Here is a 17,280-nt window from a genome sequence, read left to right as displayed (position 1 = left end):
CTGTCAGAAACAGAATAAGGGAAAGTGGGCGCGGAGCTCGCTTTTTATAGGCTGCTGGCGTCAGCAATGCTAATGAGGGATGGGGGAGGTCTTGTTCATGATTGGACAGTTTACAAGAATCTCAGAGGATGGGATAAGCTTTTCTGTGATTGGTTAGTGTGGGATACATCGGGGATCTGTCAGGATATGCAACGAAAAGTGAAACACAAGCCGAAATTTTGTACCCGAATCACTCTACATTTAACTCGTTATTGTCATTTATTGATATTGTGAACACAGTACCTGAGAGTTTTTAATTGCGACAATGTATTTATCTGCTCAAAGCAACCTTTCATGTATAACATATTATTTTGTTTCATCACTCTCTGTAGTTTCTGCATTACACTATGAGCAGTATTGTGTTCAGAGCTTGATGTTTAATGAGGGATAGTTTGTCGAATATCTGTCAGTCTCTGCGATATGAAAATGGGAGTGCAGTTATCCATCTGACGCTTTTCACGCAGTGTGGATGGTTATTACTCTCTCACAGTCTGTTCCTGTCATACTGTCATAAAGATGTACAACACTCGTGGGTCCACCTCATCCATGGCAACCAGATATCCTCAATTAATCTAGTCCTATTTGCCAGCATTTGGCCCACATCACTCTAAGCCCTTCCTATTCATACACCCGCCCAGATGCCATTTAAATGTTGTAGCTGTACTCAACTCCACCACTTCCTCTGACAGTTCACTGCAATTCCACACTACACTCTGTGAGCAAACATTGCCCACCTTAAATTCCTTTCACATCGTGATTTTCTCATCCAAAACCCATGCCCTCTAGTTTCGGACTCCTATCCCGTGTGCATAAGAACGTGACTATTCATGCTATCCATGCGCCTCTTAATTTTATATCTTCTACACAGTCACCACCCAGCCTCTGACACTCCATGGAAAACAAGCTGCAAAACAAGCCACAATAAGCCCTGTCTATTCAGTCTCTCCCTGAAACTCAAACTTTCAAACTGTGGCAACATCCTTTTAAACATGTTCCTGACTCATGCAAGTTTAACAACACCTTCCCTATTGCAAGGGGGCACCAGAACTGAATGCAGTATTTCAGAAGTAGTCTAACCAATCTTCTGTACAGTCACAACATCACCTCCCAATCCTCAATATACACTGAATGCCCTGACCAATAAAGGCAATTGTATCAAACACCTTCTTCACTGCCCTGTCTCCCTGGAATTCCACTTTCAAGACGCTATGAGCCTGCATTCCATGGCCACTTAGTTTGGCAACACTTCCCGAGAATTGACCATGAAGTGTGCAAGTCTTGCCCCGATTTTCTGTGACAAAATGTAGCACCTCACATTTGTCAAGATTAAACCCCAGCTGCCACTCCATAGCCCATTGGTCCTCTCGATCAAGGTCCTGTTGTAGTCTGAGGTCAGGCAGTCATGCAGCATGGACAAAGGCCCTTCAGCCCAAACTGGTTCATGCTGATCATGGTGCCCTCTCAGCTAATTCCAACTGCCCACATTTGGTCCATATCCCTCTAAAACCTACCCTTTTTTAAATGCTGCAATTGCACCTGCCTCAACAACTTTCTCTGGCAGCTGATTCCACATGTGCACCACTCCGCAAGGTCCTTCTTAAATCCCTCTATTTTCTTGATAAACCTTCCGCACTTTCAAAACTACATCTTAATTTTGTATTATTGGAAAACATACAAATCATGCCTTGTACATTCACATCAAGGCCACTTATCACACAATCATCGAATCCCTACTGTGTGGAAATAGGCCCTTTGGCCCAACAAGTCCATGCTGACACTCCGAGCATCCCACCCAGATCCATCCTGCTATAACTCACCCAACACATGACTGAACACTACGGGAAAATTCCCATAGCCAACCAACCTCGCCTGCACATCTTTGAACTGTGGGAGGAAACCGGAGCACCCGGAGGAACATCATTCAGACACGGAGAGAATGTGCAAACTCCACACAGATAATCGCCTGAGGATGGAATTGAACCCAGATCCCCAGTGCTAGCCACTGAGACACTGAGGTGCCCAACAAAGGTCACAGCACAAACCCCTGTGGCACACCACGAGTCACAGGCCTCCAGTCCGAGAAACAAGCTTCAACCATCACACTCTGCTTTCTACCATCGAGCCATTTTTGAATCAAATTAGCTAGCTCTCCCTGGATCCCTTGCAACCTAACCTTCATTACTAGTCTGCGTGCAGGACCTTGTCAAAGGCCTTACTAAAGTCCACACAGACTGCATCTACTGCCCTCCCCTCATCTATTCACTTGGTTACTTCTTTGAAAAACTCAAAGATTTGTCACATGTGCCTTTCCGCACACAAATCCATGCCAACTATCCGTAATCATACCTTGAATATCCAAATGTTCATTGATCCTGTCACTCAATATCCTTTCCAATAACTTGCTTACTGCTGGTGTTAGGCTCACTGGCTGGAAGTTCCCTGACTTGTCTTTCCTCCCTTTCATAAACAATGTAACAACTTTAGCCACCCTCCAGTCTTCTGGAACCTCGCCAGTGGCTAAAAATGAAGCTAAAATCTCTGCAAAGGAAGGGCCTCTGCAATTTCTTTCCTGGTTTCCCACAAAATCCGAGATGGACACTATCAGAACTCAGAAATTCATCCACCTTTGTATGATCTAAGGCTGCAAAGACACCCTTTCTGTTCATACATATGCAGTCCAAAATATCTCTACTTCCTTCCCTTATTTCTAATAGGGATTATAGGGTGGCACAGTGGCTAGCACTGCAGCCTCACAGCACCAGGGACCCAGATTCGATTCCAGCCTCGGGCGACTGTCTGTATGGAGTTTACACATTCTCCCTGTGTCTGCGTGGGTTTCCTCCGGGTGCTCCGGTTTCCTCCCACAGCCCAAAGATGTGCAGGTTAGGTGGATCGGACATGCTAAATTGCCTGTACTGTTCAGGGGTGTGTGGGTTACAGGGGTATGGGTCTGGGTGGGAAGCTTGAAGGGGTGGTGTGGACTTGTTGAGCCGAGGCGCCTGTTTCCACACTGTAGGGAATTAATCTCATTTCCTTAACATCCATGATTCTCTCCTCAGCAAACACTGAGGAGAAATATTCATTAAAAATCCTCCCCTTCTGCTGTGGCTCCACACATGGACCACCATCCTGATCTTAAAGAGGTCCTCCTCTCCGCAGCCAACCTTTTACTCTTATTATAACTAATGAGCCTCTGGGGATTATCTGTAACCTTTTCTGCCAGATCCATTTCATGACATCTTTTTGCTCTTCTGATTTCCCTCTTGTGTGCTTCTCCACTTTTTGTAGTTATCTAGGGATTCACTTGAGCCTGATAGTTTAAACCCAATGTATGCCTTCTTCCCTTTCCTGACCAGATCTTCAACGTCGCTTGATATTTCAGGTCATCTACCTCTGTCATTTCTGTTGTCCAAAAGTGTGACATTATTAGTCTGTACCTTTCAATCTGTGCTCTGTGAATGTGTGGGTGTAGTTCTCAATCCATGCCTGACAGTTTCTCCAAGAAAATGCATGAGTGTTGTTACTCGTACCTACATGTCCATTCGGTGGTATCAATGTAAGAGTGCAGGCATTAGTCTGCACATGCCAATTTCTGCTCCGTCAATATGCGAGTTTAGTTTCTGTTAGGCAGATGTGAGATGGTAGTTATCACACTGTACCTGGGAGACTTTGTTCTGTGACTATTGAGTTCAGTTGTCACACTGTACCTCCCAGTTTTTAGTTTGTGACAAAGAGAGTGTGGTTTTAAATCTGAGACTGTCAGTTTCTCCTAAGTGAGTTTGTTTGAACAATTATCAGTACATTCCTGCAAGATTCTGTTGCATGAATGTGTAATTGCAGTTATCATTCCGTCCATATCAGTCTTTGCTGTGTGAAATTATGAGAGGATGCACTAAATTTTCCCCATCATTCTTCTGTCTTGTGAAAACGGGTGTTTAGTTATCAATCTGTTTATTTTCATCCATGCTCTGCGAATGTTTGGCAGCAGTTATCAGTGTATCTCAGGAGCACAAAATCTGATGTTTCGGGCCGAGACCCTTCATCAGAGAGGGGGATGGGGAGAGGGAACTGGAATAAATAGGGAGAGAGGGGGAGACGGGCTGAAGATGGAGAGAAAAGAAGATAGGTAGAGAGGAGGGTATAGGTGGGGAGGTCGGGAGGGGATAGGTCAGTCCAGGGAAGATGGACAGGTCAAGGAGGCGGGATGACGTGATCGGTTGGAAATGGAGGTGCGGCTTGAGGTGGGAGGAAGGGATTGGTGAGAGGACGAACAGGTCAGGGAAGCAGACACAGGTTGGGCTGGTTTTGTGATGCAGTGGTGGGAGGGGAAGAACTGGGCTGGTTTTGGGATGCAGTAGGGGAAGGGGAGATTTTGAAGCTTGTGAAGTCCACGTTGATACCACTGGGCTGCAGGGTTCCCAAGCGGAATATGAGTTGCTGTTCCTGCAACCTTCGGGTGGCATCATTGTGGCAATGCAGGAGGCCCATGTCGTCTGAGGAATGGGAGGGGGAGCTGAAATGTTGCGCGACTGGGAGGTGCAGTTGTTTGTTGCAAACCGAGCGGAGGTGTTCTGCAAAGCAGTCCCCAAGCCTCCGCTTGGTTTCTCCAATGTAGAGCAAGCCACACTGGGTGCAATGGATACAATATACCCCATTGGCAGATGTGCAGGTGAACATCTGTTTGATATGGAAGGTCATCCTGGGGCCTGGGATGGGGGTGAGGGAGGTGTGTGGGACAAGTGTAGCACTTCCTGCGGTTGCAGGGGAAGGTGTCTGCTGTGGTGTGGTTGGAGGGGAGTGTGGAGTGGACAAGGGAGTCATGGAGAGAGTGATCTCTCCGGAAAGAGACAAGGGTGGGAATGGAAAAATGGTTTGGGTGGTGGGGACGGATTGTAGATGGCGGTAGAGTCGGAGGATGATATGTTGTATCCAGAGGTAGGTGGGCTGGTATGTGAGGATGAGGGGGATCCTCTGGGGTCACCCTACTGCATCCTAAAACCAGCCCAGTTCTTCCCCTCCCCCCACTGCATCCCAAAACCAGCCCAGCTTGTCTCTGCTTCCCTAACCTGTTCTTCCTCTCACCAATCCCTTCCTCCCACCTCAAGCCGCACCTCCATTTCCTACCTACCCCTCATCCCGCCTCCTTGACCTATCCATCTTCCCTGGACTGAACTACCCCTCCCCACCTCCCCACCTGTAGGCTCCTCTCTACCTATCTTGTTTTCTCTCCACCTTGGGTCCGCCTCCCCCTCTCTCCCCATTTATTCCAGTTCCGTCTCCCCATCCCCCCATCTGATGAAGGGTCTCGGCCCGAAACGTCAGCTTTTGTGCTCCTGAGATGCTGCTTGGCCTGCTGTGTTCATCCACCTCCACACTTTGTTGTCTTGGATTCTCCAGCATCTGCAGTTCCCATTATCACATCACTCTGTATCTGTCAGTTTCTGCTTGATGATTAAATTTCCAGTCTATCCATGGCAGTTTCTGTTATAAGAATGTGAGGGTTTAGTTATCACTCTGTTTCTGCCAGGCTCTGTGATGTCAACGTCTGAACGCTGTTATCAGTTCTTTCACTGTCAGTTTCTGCGACTGTGTGTATGTGAGTGTGGTTGTCAATTTATACCTGCCATTTTCTGGTATGTGAATATGAGAGTTTGGATATTAAACAGCGCCTGCCAGCTTCTGATGTGTCAATATTTGAGTGCAGTTATCAATCTGTTCCTGTGATAACAGGAACTGCAGATGCTGGAGAATCCAAGATAACAAAGTGTGGAGCTGGATGAACACAGCAGGCCAAGCAGCGTCTCAGGAGCTGCTTGGCCTGCTGTGATTGTCCAGCTCCACACTTTGTTATCAATCTGTTCTTGACAGTCTCTGCTATGCAATAGGTGGGATTGAAGCTGTTTGTCATTGTCAGTATTTACGGTGTGAATGTGTGAGTGTAGTTATCTATCCGTACCTGTTTGTTGCACCTGACAAGATAACATGAATGCAGTTACCAGTCAATGCGAGTCAGTTTCTGCTATGTTAATACAGAAGTTAGTTATCAGTCGAAGCCTGTGTGTTCCTGTTCTCTGAATGTATGACTGTGATTATCAGTCTCTAGCTCAAAGATTCCTCAATGTGAATACGTGAGTTTAGTTATGGATCTGTACACCGGACCTGAAATGTTAACTCTGTTTTCTCCCTCACAGATGCTGCTGGACCTGCTGAGCTTTTCCAGCAACTTTGTTTTTGTTCCTGATTTACAGCTTCCGCAGATAACAAGGCATGGGGGTGGATGAACACAGCAGGACAAACAGCATCTTAGGAGCATAATAGCTGACATTTTCGGCCAAGACCCTTCATCATAAAAAGGGGGAGGGGGAGAGGATTTTGAAATAAATCGGGAGAGAGAGGGAGGTGGACTGAAGATGGACAGAGGAGAAGATAGGTGGAGAGGAGAGTATGGGTGGGGAGGTAGGGAGGGGATAGGTCAGTCTGGGGAGGATGGACCGGTCAAGGGGGCAGGCTGAGGTCAGGAGGTAGGAAATGGAGGTGCGGCTTGACGTGGGAAGATGGGATAGGTGAGGGGAAGAACAGGTTAGGCAGGTGGGGAAGAGCTGGGCTGGTTTGGGATGCAGCGGGGGGAAGGGAGATTTTGAAGCTGGTGAAATCCACATCGATACCTTGAGGCTGCAGGGTTCCCAAGCGGAATATGAGTTGCTGTTCCTGCAACCTACGGGTGGGATCATTATGACACTGCAGGATGCCCAGGATGGACATGTTGTCTGAGGAATGGGAGGGAGAGTTGAAATGGTTCGCGACTGGGAGGTGCAGTTGTTTATGGCGAACCAAGCGGAGGTGTTCTGCAAAGCAGTCCCCAAGGCTCCGCTTGGTTTCGCCAATGTAGAGAAAACCACACCGCGTACAGCGGATGCAGTATACCACATTGGCGGATGTGCAGGGGAACATCTGCTTGATGTGGAAAGTCATCTTGGGGCCTAGGATTGGGGTTAGGGAGGAGGTGTGAGGGCAAGTGTAGCACTTCCTCCGGTTGCAGGGGAAGGTGCCGGGTGTGCTGGGGTTGGAGGGCAGTGTGGAGCGGACAAGGGAGTTGTGGAGAGAGTGGTCTCATCTGAAAGCAGACAAGGGTCGGGTAGTAAAAATGTCTTCGGTGGTCGGGTTGAATTGTAGATGGCACAAGTGTCGGAGGATGATGCATTGTATCCAGAGGTTGGTAGGGTGGGATGTGAGGACCAAGGGGGTTCTGTTTTGGCGGTTATTGCGGGGTCAGGGTGTGAGGGATGAGGCACAGGAAATGTGGAAGACACGGTTGAGGGCATTGCCGACCGCTGCGGGGGGAACATCCGCAGTTCTTTCGGTTTTTATATTGTCCGTTTATGCTGTGTGAAACACTGAGTGTGGGTATCTATGTGGGCCGTTCAATTTCTGATTTGTGGATGTATGAGTGCAGATTTACTTTGTACCTGTCAGTTTCTGCTCTGTAAATGTGAGAGCGTAGTTGACAACCTCGTCCTCACAGTTTGTGCCGTGTGAATGAATGCAGTTATATATCTGTCTCTGCCACTTTCTGTTGTGTGAATGTGAGAGTGCAGGAATCAATCTGTACCACTCAGTTAATGCAAGTGGAATGAGGGATGTAGGTATCATGTACATGTCCGTGTTATCATCAACCTGTTCCTGTCAGTTTCTGCTATCCGGGTACCTGAGTATAGATGTCATTCTCTGTCAGTCAGTTTCTACTCAGTGAATATGTGTCTGAAATTATCAGTCTGTCCATGACACTGTTTTGCTATGTGAATGTTTAGTTGTCAATCGCTCTCCATCAATGTCAATTAGGAGAGCCTGAGAGTGTAGTTATTACATGTTTTAATACATTCTGATCAGATACTCAACTACAATAGCAATCATCCCAATATCTACTCATGGAGCTGCACCAAAACACTGTTCAAGTGAGCCACAACACACTGCAGCATCCAGAGCTGCGTAAAGCTGAGGAAGAACACGATACAGTGACTATAGAAACGAAGGTTACCTGAAAAGCATTGTCCTTCGACACCTGCACAACAGACGACAAATGGATTACACAGCACGTCCAGAGACACTAGTCACCTGACCAAACATGAAAAACATATCAGAAATGAGCACCATATTGCCCCGAGCCAACAACCAGAACTGACAGAACCAACGTTATTTGCACGATATCGTGCACAGATGCCAAAAGCAGTACAAAGGCCAAACTGGTAGGAAACTAGCCATCATGATTCGTAAACACAAACTAGCTACCAAGAGACATGGCCAACTATCACTCATCTCAATACGCATGGACAAAGAGGGACACCAATTTGACTGGGACAACTTAGTCATCTGAGGAAAAGCCAACCAAAGACATGCACGAGAATTCCTGGAGGCCTGACATTCAAACTGGAATGCCATTAACAAATGCGTAGAGCAGGATCCCATACACCAACCACTGAGAAACAAATCCGGAAGTGATGTCAGCCACCCCAGCAAACTGCAGCACATGAACAGCCAGCAGGACACAACAGCAACACATCACCAGAGGTGCACTGAAGGTATTATGTAGATGGTGACAAAATGTCTCTAAACAAGCAACAAGCTTGTTGAGCAATTCAACAACAGCATCGTTATTAATCTGACCCCAACGGTTCATGCAATGCAAGTGTGACAGCAGTTATCATTGTGTAGCCGCCAGTTTCTGTAATTTGAATGTCACTGTTATCAATCTCTGAGTTTCTGCTTGGTGACCATGTGAGTGCAGTTATCAATAACGGCCTGTCAGCTTCTACTCTGTGAATATGAGAGTAGTTACCAAACTGTATCTGTCAGCTAATGCTTTGTGAAACTGGGAAGGCTGACTCCAGAATCTGCAGCTCTTGCTATCTCTAAAGTGATCGTCAATCAGTTCCTATCAATTTCTTCTGCATGGATATGTGCATGTAGAGCAACCTGTACCTATCAGTACCTCATAATTTGCAAGTAAAGTTATCAATATGTACCTGTGGGAATCTACTTTGTGAATATTTGAGTATAGTTATCAAACTGTACCCGTCGGTATTTTTTAAGTCTGTGGGTATGCAGTTATAAAACTGTACCTGTCACTTTATGGTCTGTGAAATTGGGAGTTGTCATCAATATGTAGCTGCCAGTTTCTGCTGTGTGGATATGTGAAAGTAGTTATCGTTCAGTTGCTGTCAGTTTGCTATGTGAATGTGAGTGTTGTTTACTAACCTGTGTATCCCAGTTTCTATGATGTGAATGTGTGAATATCTTTATTAATCTTTAGCTGTCGGTTTCTGCAATGTCAATATGTGAGTCTCGTCATCCTTTCTCTTTTGTATGCATTTGCAATACAAATGAGTGAGGTTAGGCATCAATCCATACTGGTCATTTTCTACTTGTAAAAGTGGCTTAATTGTCAGCAGCCAGTAATATTCTTAGTGGAGGTGTGATTCATTATGTGATAATTGCTAGTAGAGTAATTTTACATCGATTTCATTCAGATACTGAGTGTATAATTTCAGTTCATCCATCTTCAAAAATAGTGTAAAAGTCAATGGGTGATGAATGCTGAAATTTGTTGGAACTGTGTATGTGGAATGGAGAGATAAGAAAAATAAAGTTTAATTTCTCCAACCTTGTTCTCCTGTTGGTAAAATTTGAACATATCTGTTGGAAATTAAGCTCACTGTGTGTCTGACTCAATCTGCTCTGTGACTGCGGAAAGGATGTTCTCTGCTCTGACAGTGGGAACATCCCTGCTGTTTATCAGAAGGATCTGCTCACACTTGCCTCTGCACTGAAGAAATCTTACTTTGTCTTGGTCCTTCAAGTGTTTTTTTCTGTGGGAAGACAGAAGAGATAGTTCGTGTAAAGCAACATCAATTGAGTTTGACAATGTTTAACTGATCAACACAACATTTAGTTAATAATCATTTGGATATATTAATATTACTAGGAATTCTAACATAACTATGGGTCTTGATCCAATCTTGCCCTGAGCTGCTCCTTGTCTGATCATTTCTAAAAACTTCAACACCATTTGAATGAGCTCTGAAAGTAAATGATACCTGTACAGCTCCATGACTGGAACCACCCAATGGAAGCTTGTCAGTGGATGCGAGTTTAGTTATTGATCTATTCATGTCAGTTGCTACTTGGTGAATGTGTGAGTGTAGTTATCAATGTGTCCCTCTAGGTCTTTGGTAATTATTCATGTATTGCACAGCAGAGGCTGACAGGGACAGAATGATCAGGAACTATTGATCAATTAAAATTATACAGCACAGAAGGTGGCCATTTGGCTCATTATATCCATGCTGACCCAAACACCCCAAAATGGCCATCATAAAATCCGATCTTCTTGCATACATCCCATTGCCCTGCAGCTTGCAGACTTAATGTGGAGGTCCAGATATGTTCTTACAAGAGTTGACAATCTCTGCTATCAGCAACTCAGGAAACGTATTTGAGATAAGCACCCTCTCATAAAAATGGTTTTCCTCCCATCATCTCTCATCGTCCTGCCACTTCACTTCATCTACACCCAATGGTTTTTAAACCCAATGCCAAGGGAAACAGATTCCCCCTGTCGACTCTATCACTGCCCATCCCAATTGCCTCAATAATGGCACTCCCAGCTTTCACTGTTCAAAATAATATAGCTCCAACCTCTACAATCAATCCTCATAGCTATAACTCTCCAGCCCTGGCAACATTCCAGTAAATCTTCTCTGCAATATATCCAGAGCAATAACGTTGTCCTGTAATGTGGTGACCATCGTGGCGCACAATACATCAGTTCCAGCCTCACCAGTGTCTCACATAATTTCATCGTTACAGCCCTACTTTTGTGTTGTATACCTCTGCCAATAAACGACAGCATTCTACATACCAAGTTTCACAATCTTATCCACCTGTACTGCTATTTTCATACTCCATTTCACTTGCACACCAAACCACTCACTTTACGTACAATTTCCACACCACCTCATGTACTCCTATTTTGTGTCCTTGCACCTCCTGAAATGCATTACCTCACATTTATCAGAGTTGAACTCCATATGCCACTCATCTGCCCCTTCCACCAAAACTTCTATGTCATTTTGGAGCTGACAGCTATCCTCTGCACTACCAGTACACTGTTAAATTTTTGTGCTGGCTGAAAATTTCCCAATTGTATCCCCATGTTCAAGTCCAAGTTGTTATCATATAAAACAAACAGCATAAGTCCCAACACTGAGCTGTGAGAAACACCACTTGAAACAGCTTTCGGTTTACAAGGGCAGCCATTGACCATTTGATTCCTGTTGCTAAGCAAACTTTGCTTCCAATTTAGCAAATTGCTCCGTATCCCAAAAGCCTTTCCATTTCTGATTCATCTGCTGCATGGTACTTTATCAAATGTCTTACTAAAATCCATGTAGTTAACGTGCATGACACTATCCTCACACATTCACGTGGCATTCACTGACAGTATTGATTGATAACTAAAATCACACATCCACATTGTGAAAACTGACAGGGACTGATTGAAAAATACAATTGCACCTTCACACAGCAATCAGTGTCTATTTCTGTTATACAGATGTGAGTTTTGTAATTAATCTGTTGATAATGATGTGTGAACATGCAACGTGAATATTTGAGTGCAAATTTCAATCTGTATCTGTCCACGTCTGCTCTGGGAACCTGAGAATGTAGTTATTCATCTGCAACTATCAGTTTTTGTGATGTGAATATATAAATGTAGTTATGAATTTGTAATGCTTTCCTCTCCGAGAATATGAGAACACAGTTATCTATTTCTACCTATCATTCCTGGCTATGTGCATATACGGACATTGTTATCAATCTGTCCCTGTCATTACCTGCAGTGTGAATGTTGAAGGGCAGTTGTAAAACTTTTCCAATCAGTTTCTGTGATTTAAATATGGAAAAATAATTGTTATTTCCCCCTATCAGATTCTACTCTGTGAATATAAGTGCCTTGTTATGCCATTTTATGCCTCATGCGGCTTGGGAGTGTTACTGTGAGTTTCTTCTGATCGGTTTCTGCTTTGTGAATATGAGAGTGCAGCAATATTGTCAAAGTACATCTGGGAAACAGACCTTTGGTAATTGTAATGTTTATTTCATTTTAAACTTGGCCTACTATATATTTCCTTCAGTTTCAACAAAGGAAATTGATGCACTAGTTGCATGTCCAAATCTAAGACATGGTGTGATATTTGGAGGCATATTTAATCTGGATTTCAATTTACTTCTTCAGCTATTTCATTAGAATTCATCATTGATCATGCAATCGATTCAGTATTTTCTGATGTCGTGAACATTACGAATTTACTTTATGCCAAGCTGATACCTCATACTTAATCCTCAAGGAAAGTATTCACATACTGGCATTGAAGTACTTGGCTCTTACCCTGTCCTATTAATGCGTAATGAAAGGGGAGCTCTCCCACCCATGTGATATTTAAGAGAAATGGCATTTTCTTTTGTTTTTGCCTGGGTATCTACTAACCTGGCAGCATCTCCACGCTTTCTAAGTTATTCTGTACCTACTGTGCATTGGCACAAGAGCTGCTGTTATGAAACAAGACAGACAGATACACTCAATTGATCCTATTTCTATCTTCCTGTATTGCGTTACTGAGCAGATTAAGTATTTCTTGTAAAGTGGAGAGCCAATTACCACCATGGCAGAGGACAGAGTTTTTGGTTCATCTCTTTTTTCGCAAATGTGAAACAGCCTGTGTTCTTCAGTTGTCTGTGCCTCCAGCATTTATAAGCAAGTGAAAATGCAAGGCATTGCAACTGAAATGAGTGTGTGCTTTTCTTCAGAGTTGAGGACAGAGAAGCAATGGACCTTTGCCAAGGATACACTGCAGAGTCTAACCGCTGTGGTGATATCAAAGGATATTTTCAGGATGAGATTAATATTATTCAACATTACATAGTGACACAAGTCTTGGAATGCTGCTAAAGTAAAGATGTTAATTTAGTATGTTATTGCCAAAGAGGAAGTGCAATGAACAAATCAACTGCATTGCGGCTGACTGACCACAATGTTGCTTGTGCAGGAAAGAAAATTAGTTTTCTTACTTCGAATTTGTTTTATGGCGCGGACATTAACATGCTCGGTGTTGAACTTTTGTTTTCTGTCATTCAGTGGGCACAACTGGAACCGTCAAACTGAATTTACTGAAGAATAAACACTGTTGACCAATCTTTGCAAAATATAAGTGAGGACAGTTATATTGTGAGATTGCTTGTTTGAAAAAAACGGCATGAAGCTTTCTTGTGTTTTAAGTAGAAATTCAGGTGGATTGTCAAGAGGAACACAGAGCTATTTGAACAAAATTTAAGCTATTTTGAAAACAAAAGTTCTCTGATTATAAAGTCCTCTTGCTTAATATAGAATAAAAAAAATCTGATCATGCTTGAAGAAATTGACAACTGATAAAAGTGAGGATGATACTTCCTCTGCCAACATGGCACATTCATGGAATTTGAATACTGGCTGAATTGATGTAGAATTGTCGGCTGGTTGTTTCTAAACAGTGCAGATTCAGTGAGAGAAAGGACTGTTTGCTGTGCTGCAGACGTCTATGAATATATGTGTGTGAGTGGTAATCATCGATTCGTACTTGTTGGTAGCTGTCATGTGAAGATATGAGCGTAATCATCAAACTGTCCCTCTCAGTTTCTGCTGCGAAATATGTGAGTTTAGTTATCAACCTATATCCATCAATTGCTCTTTCGTGAATGTGAAAGTGTTACAAATATGTCCCTGTCAAATTTGTCTGTGAATATGCAAATGTAGTTATCAATCTACATATGCTTATGCTTTTGCTTTCCTGACATGTGTGCATGTATTTATCAGCCTGTACCTGCCAGTTTTTGTAGTCTGAATGTGTGTGTAATTATCTTTCTGTCCCTGTCATTTTCTGATCTGTGAATATGAGTGCGCCGTTATCAATACGTGCCTGTCAGTTTCTTCTCTCTGGCTGTGCAAGTGTTTTTACCCATTTGGCCCCGTCAGATCCTGACCTGTAAATCTGAGAGATGAGTTATTAGGCTATGCCTGACGCTATCTGGTTTGTGAATGCATTTATCATTGTCTCCCTGTATAATTTCTAGGGTAGGTTTTCTGTCTTATATCGGCTTGCTCTGTCTCTGGTCTGGACACATATAGAGTTTAATGTTCATTTGTTGTTGCAAGCTCACTGTATGAGACATTCTTAATTGTACAGTCAACAATCTAGGTTATCTATTTGAATGTAGGTTTATTCTCTGTATCATTTCAGGTCACTACTTGATTTCCTACTGGTCTGTTTAATAGCAAAGTTTATATTCAGTAGAAGTGTATCAGATGGTTTTCACTATTCAGTTTGTAGTTTTATGCAAACAAATGCAATGTCAATGTCAATTTCAATTCGAAACTTATCCTGACATGCAATTTCTCCAGTTTGTACAAAAGGAAATGATACTTTAATTTTCTCTCTACAATGAGATGGTGACACACAGAGGTGAAATTAATCTCTTGTTCGATATATTTCCTGGACTACTTCTTGGGAATTCAGTGTCAAAGAACAAAAAAAAAATTTCGGCTGAGAGGAACAGGCTCTTTGGCCCTCCAAGCCTGTGCTGATCCATATCCTCTATCTAAACCTGTCACCTATTTTCCAAGGATGTGTATCCTTCTGCTCCCTGTCCAGTCACCTATCTGACGACTTAGATATTAAGGGACACTATAATGCACTCCTCTACAACCTCCGCTGGCAACACATTCCAGGCACCCAAAGCCTTCTGTGTAAAGAATTTTCCATGCATATCATCCTTAAACTTTTGCCGCCTCACCTTGAAATCATGACGCGTCGTCATAGAGTTCCACACTCTTGGAAAAAGCTTCTTGCTATCCAACCCGTCAATTCATCTCATGACTGTGTCGGCCTCAATCAAGTCTCCCCTCAACCTCCATCTTTCTAATGTAAATAATCGTAATCTACTCAAACTCTCTTCATAGTGAGCACCCTCCGTACCAGGCAACATCCTGGTGAACCTCCTCTGCGCCTTCTCCAAAGCATCAACATCCTTTTGGTAATGTGGTGACCTGAACTGAAAACAATATTCCAAATGTGTTCAAACCAAAGCCCTATAAAACTGTAACAGGACCTGCCAACTCTTGCACTAAATGACCCATCTGATGAAGGAAAGAATGCAGTATGTCTTCTTGACCACTCTATCGACCCGCGTTGCACCTTCAGGGTGCAATTCACCTGAACACCCAGATCTCTCTGAGCATCAATTTTTGCCAGGGCTTTTCCATTTACCACATAGTTCGCTCTTGAAGTGGATCTTTCAAAATGCATCACCTCGCATTTGCCAGAACTGAACTCCACAAAATTTGTCCTTTTTTCCCCAAATACAGTGAATGAGTGATATTCACATTATGAACACGGGAGTGCATGTCCACACGAGGATTGAAGTATTTAGCTCACATTCTTTTCTATTTGTCTCTTATCTTGAAAGGCTAGATCTCTGACCTGAAATCCGTGAGTGGAAATCATCTTCAATGTTACACTGTGAAGTTTGCAATATACATGATCTTCATGGCTGTTAGATGGTGTGACACGTGTGACGGAGATAGTGTATATATTTACAACTCAGTGGAGTGCGTGTGTGCCAAAAAGTGTGCATACACTCTGCTGGCATTCTACGTCAGGCTTTGGGACAGGATGTGCATTTGGAAGGCACATTAATTGACTGTTCTGGCTGTGCCTGGGACATCCATTTGACAAAAGATGAATGCTGTCCTGCTCAGTTACTGATGATAACGTCAATGTTTTCTTCCATATCTGTTCTCATTATCTGCTATGTGTTTGGTTGGTGTAACTATGTAACAGCATGAACTATTTCTTCACCTTGACAGTAAATTTGAAAACATGCTTACCCTAAATGTAGATTTACTGCCGTTCTTTTGTGTCTATTTCAGATGAAAATTCAGTCTATTCACTTTCAAAAATGCCGTAAATGCCAATAGGCTACAAATGATCTTTTTTTGAAACAGGGTGGTGTGTTGAGAAAACAGAGTGGGGGGGGGAAACTATTTTTATTTTGTTGGTTGTGTTTGACTGTTGGCTTGCATGCATGTCACCAGAAATTGAGTTGATTGTATTTCTGACTCAATTTGCTCTGTGCCTGTGGAAAGGGTGTCCTCTGCTTGGACATGGTAACATACCTGTTGGTTGTTCGAAGGAGCTGGTCATCCTTGGCTTCGTACCAAGCACACATAACATTGTCTTGTTCCTGCAAGTGTTTTCCTGGGGGAAGACAGAAGTGTTTACTCCTGTAAATCAACATCAATTAAGTTTTACAATATCAAAAAGATTACTGTAATACTCAGTTAATAGTTATTAGGATGTTTCTTTTCTTTAACTTCTTCTGAAGAACAGTGCTCCAAAAGTCTGTCATTTCAAAAGAACCTGAGAGATGATGACAGTGTCATGAGACATCTGCCTTTTCTTTAAAGTCATGAATTCAAATGCAGGTCTGATTCCATTTTAACTTGCAGCTGCGCCTTGTCTCAGGACTTTTAAAAAAAAATATCTCCTTCGATAGCAATTGAGTAAAATCTGGAAATGGAACGATAATTGTACAGCTGCACGTGAGGTGCTACCCACAGCCACTGCAATGTCTGCGCAGTTCATGTTACCAAATCCCAATGCACGAACTGTAGAATATAGTGACTCTAATCCATGTCCTTTACAGGGTTCTTATTATTTCTAGTCTTGTCCGTGTTTCGACTTTGACTGCACAATGTCAACAAACAGCATGAAACAGAAGCCAAACAATGAATTTCCATCAGTAGTTGGGGATTTGAAAACCACAAGACTGACCCCCAGCAGGTTCTCGCCGCTGTGTCTCCCTCAGCAGGCCCACACACAGCCCGAGAAAGGCCTCTCTCTCCCCGCCCCCAGGCCGCTCTCTCTCCAAGTTCCGGGACCAGTTCCTGCCCCGCTCGGCCTCTTACCAACAGCCCCCGGTTCTCCCTGAACTGAGCCCGAATCAATGCCGGTCTCGGAGCCTCCCTCTGTGTCCCAGACTCACATCTCGATGCGCTGCCGCAAGGAGTCTGCTGCTCCCTCGCTTCCCTGGGCGCTGGTCTCTCCATTGCGGTCTGTTTCAAACAAACCTCTTCCACTCACTGAGTAAATG

The 17,280-nt window shown here is 43.6% G+C and overlaps 1 long non-coding RNA gene across 1 annotated transcript; it reads right to left on the bottom strand.

The window, feature by feature from the left end:
* Nucleotides 1-8,777: 8,777 nt before the first annotated feature.
* On the bottom strand, nucleotides 8,778-17,280 carry LOC132207162 (uncharacterized). Its single transcript, XR_009443343.1, has 3 exons — nucleotides 17,173-17,280; nucleotides 16,304-16,385; nucleotides 8,778-9,902 (listed from the first exon to the last, which is right to left on the bottom strand). It is a non-coding gene; the product is annotated as an uncharacterized LOC132207162 (long non-coding RNA).

The sequence above is a fragment of the Stegostoma tigrinum genome, chromosome 44, assembly GCF_030684315.1.
Source record: "Stegostoma tigrinum isolate sSteTig4 chromosome 44, sSteTig4.hap1, whole genome shotgun sequence".
NCBI lineage: Eukaryota > Metazoa > Chordata > Chondrichthyes > Orectolobiformes > Stegostomatidae > Stegostoma > Stegostoma tigrinum.
This window is presented reverse-complemented; position numbering and strand designations above follow the sequence as displayed.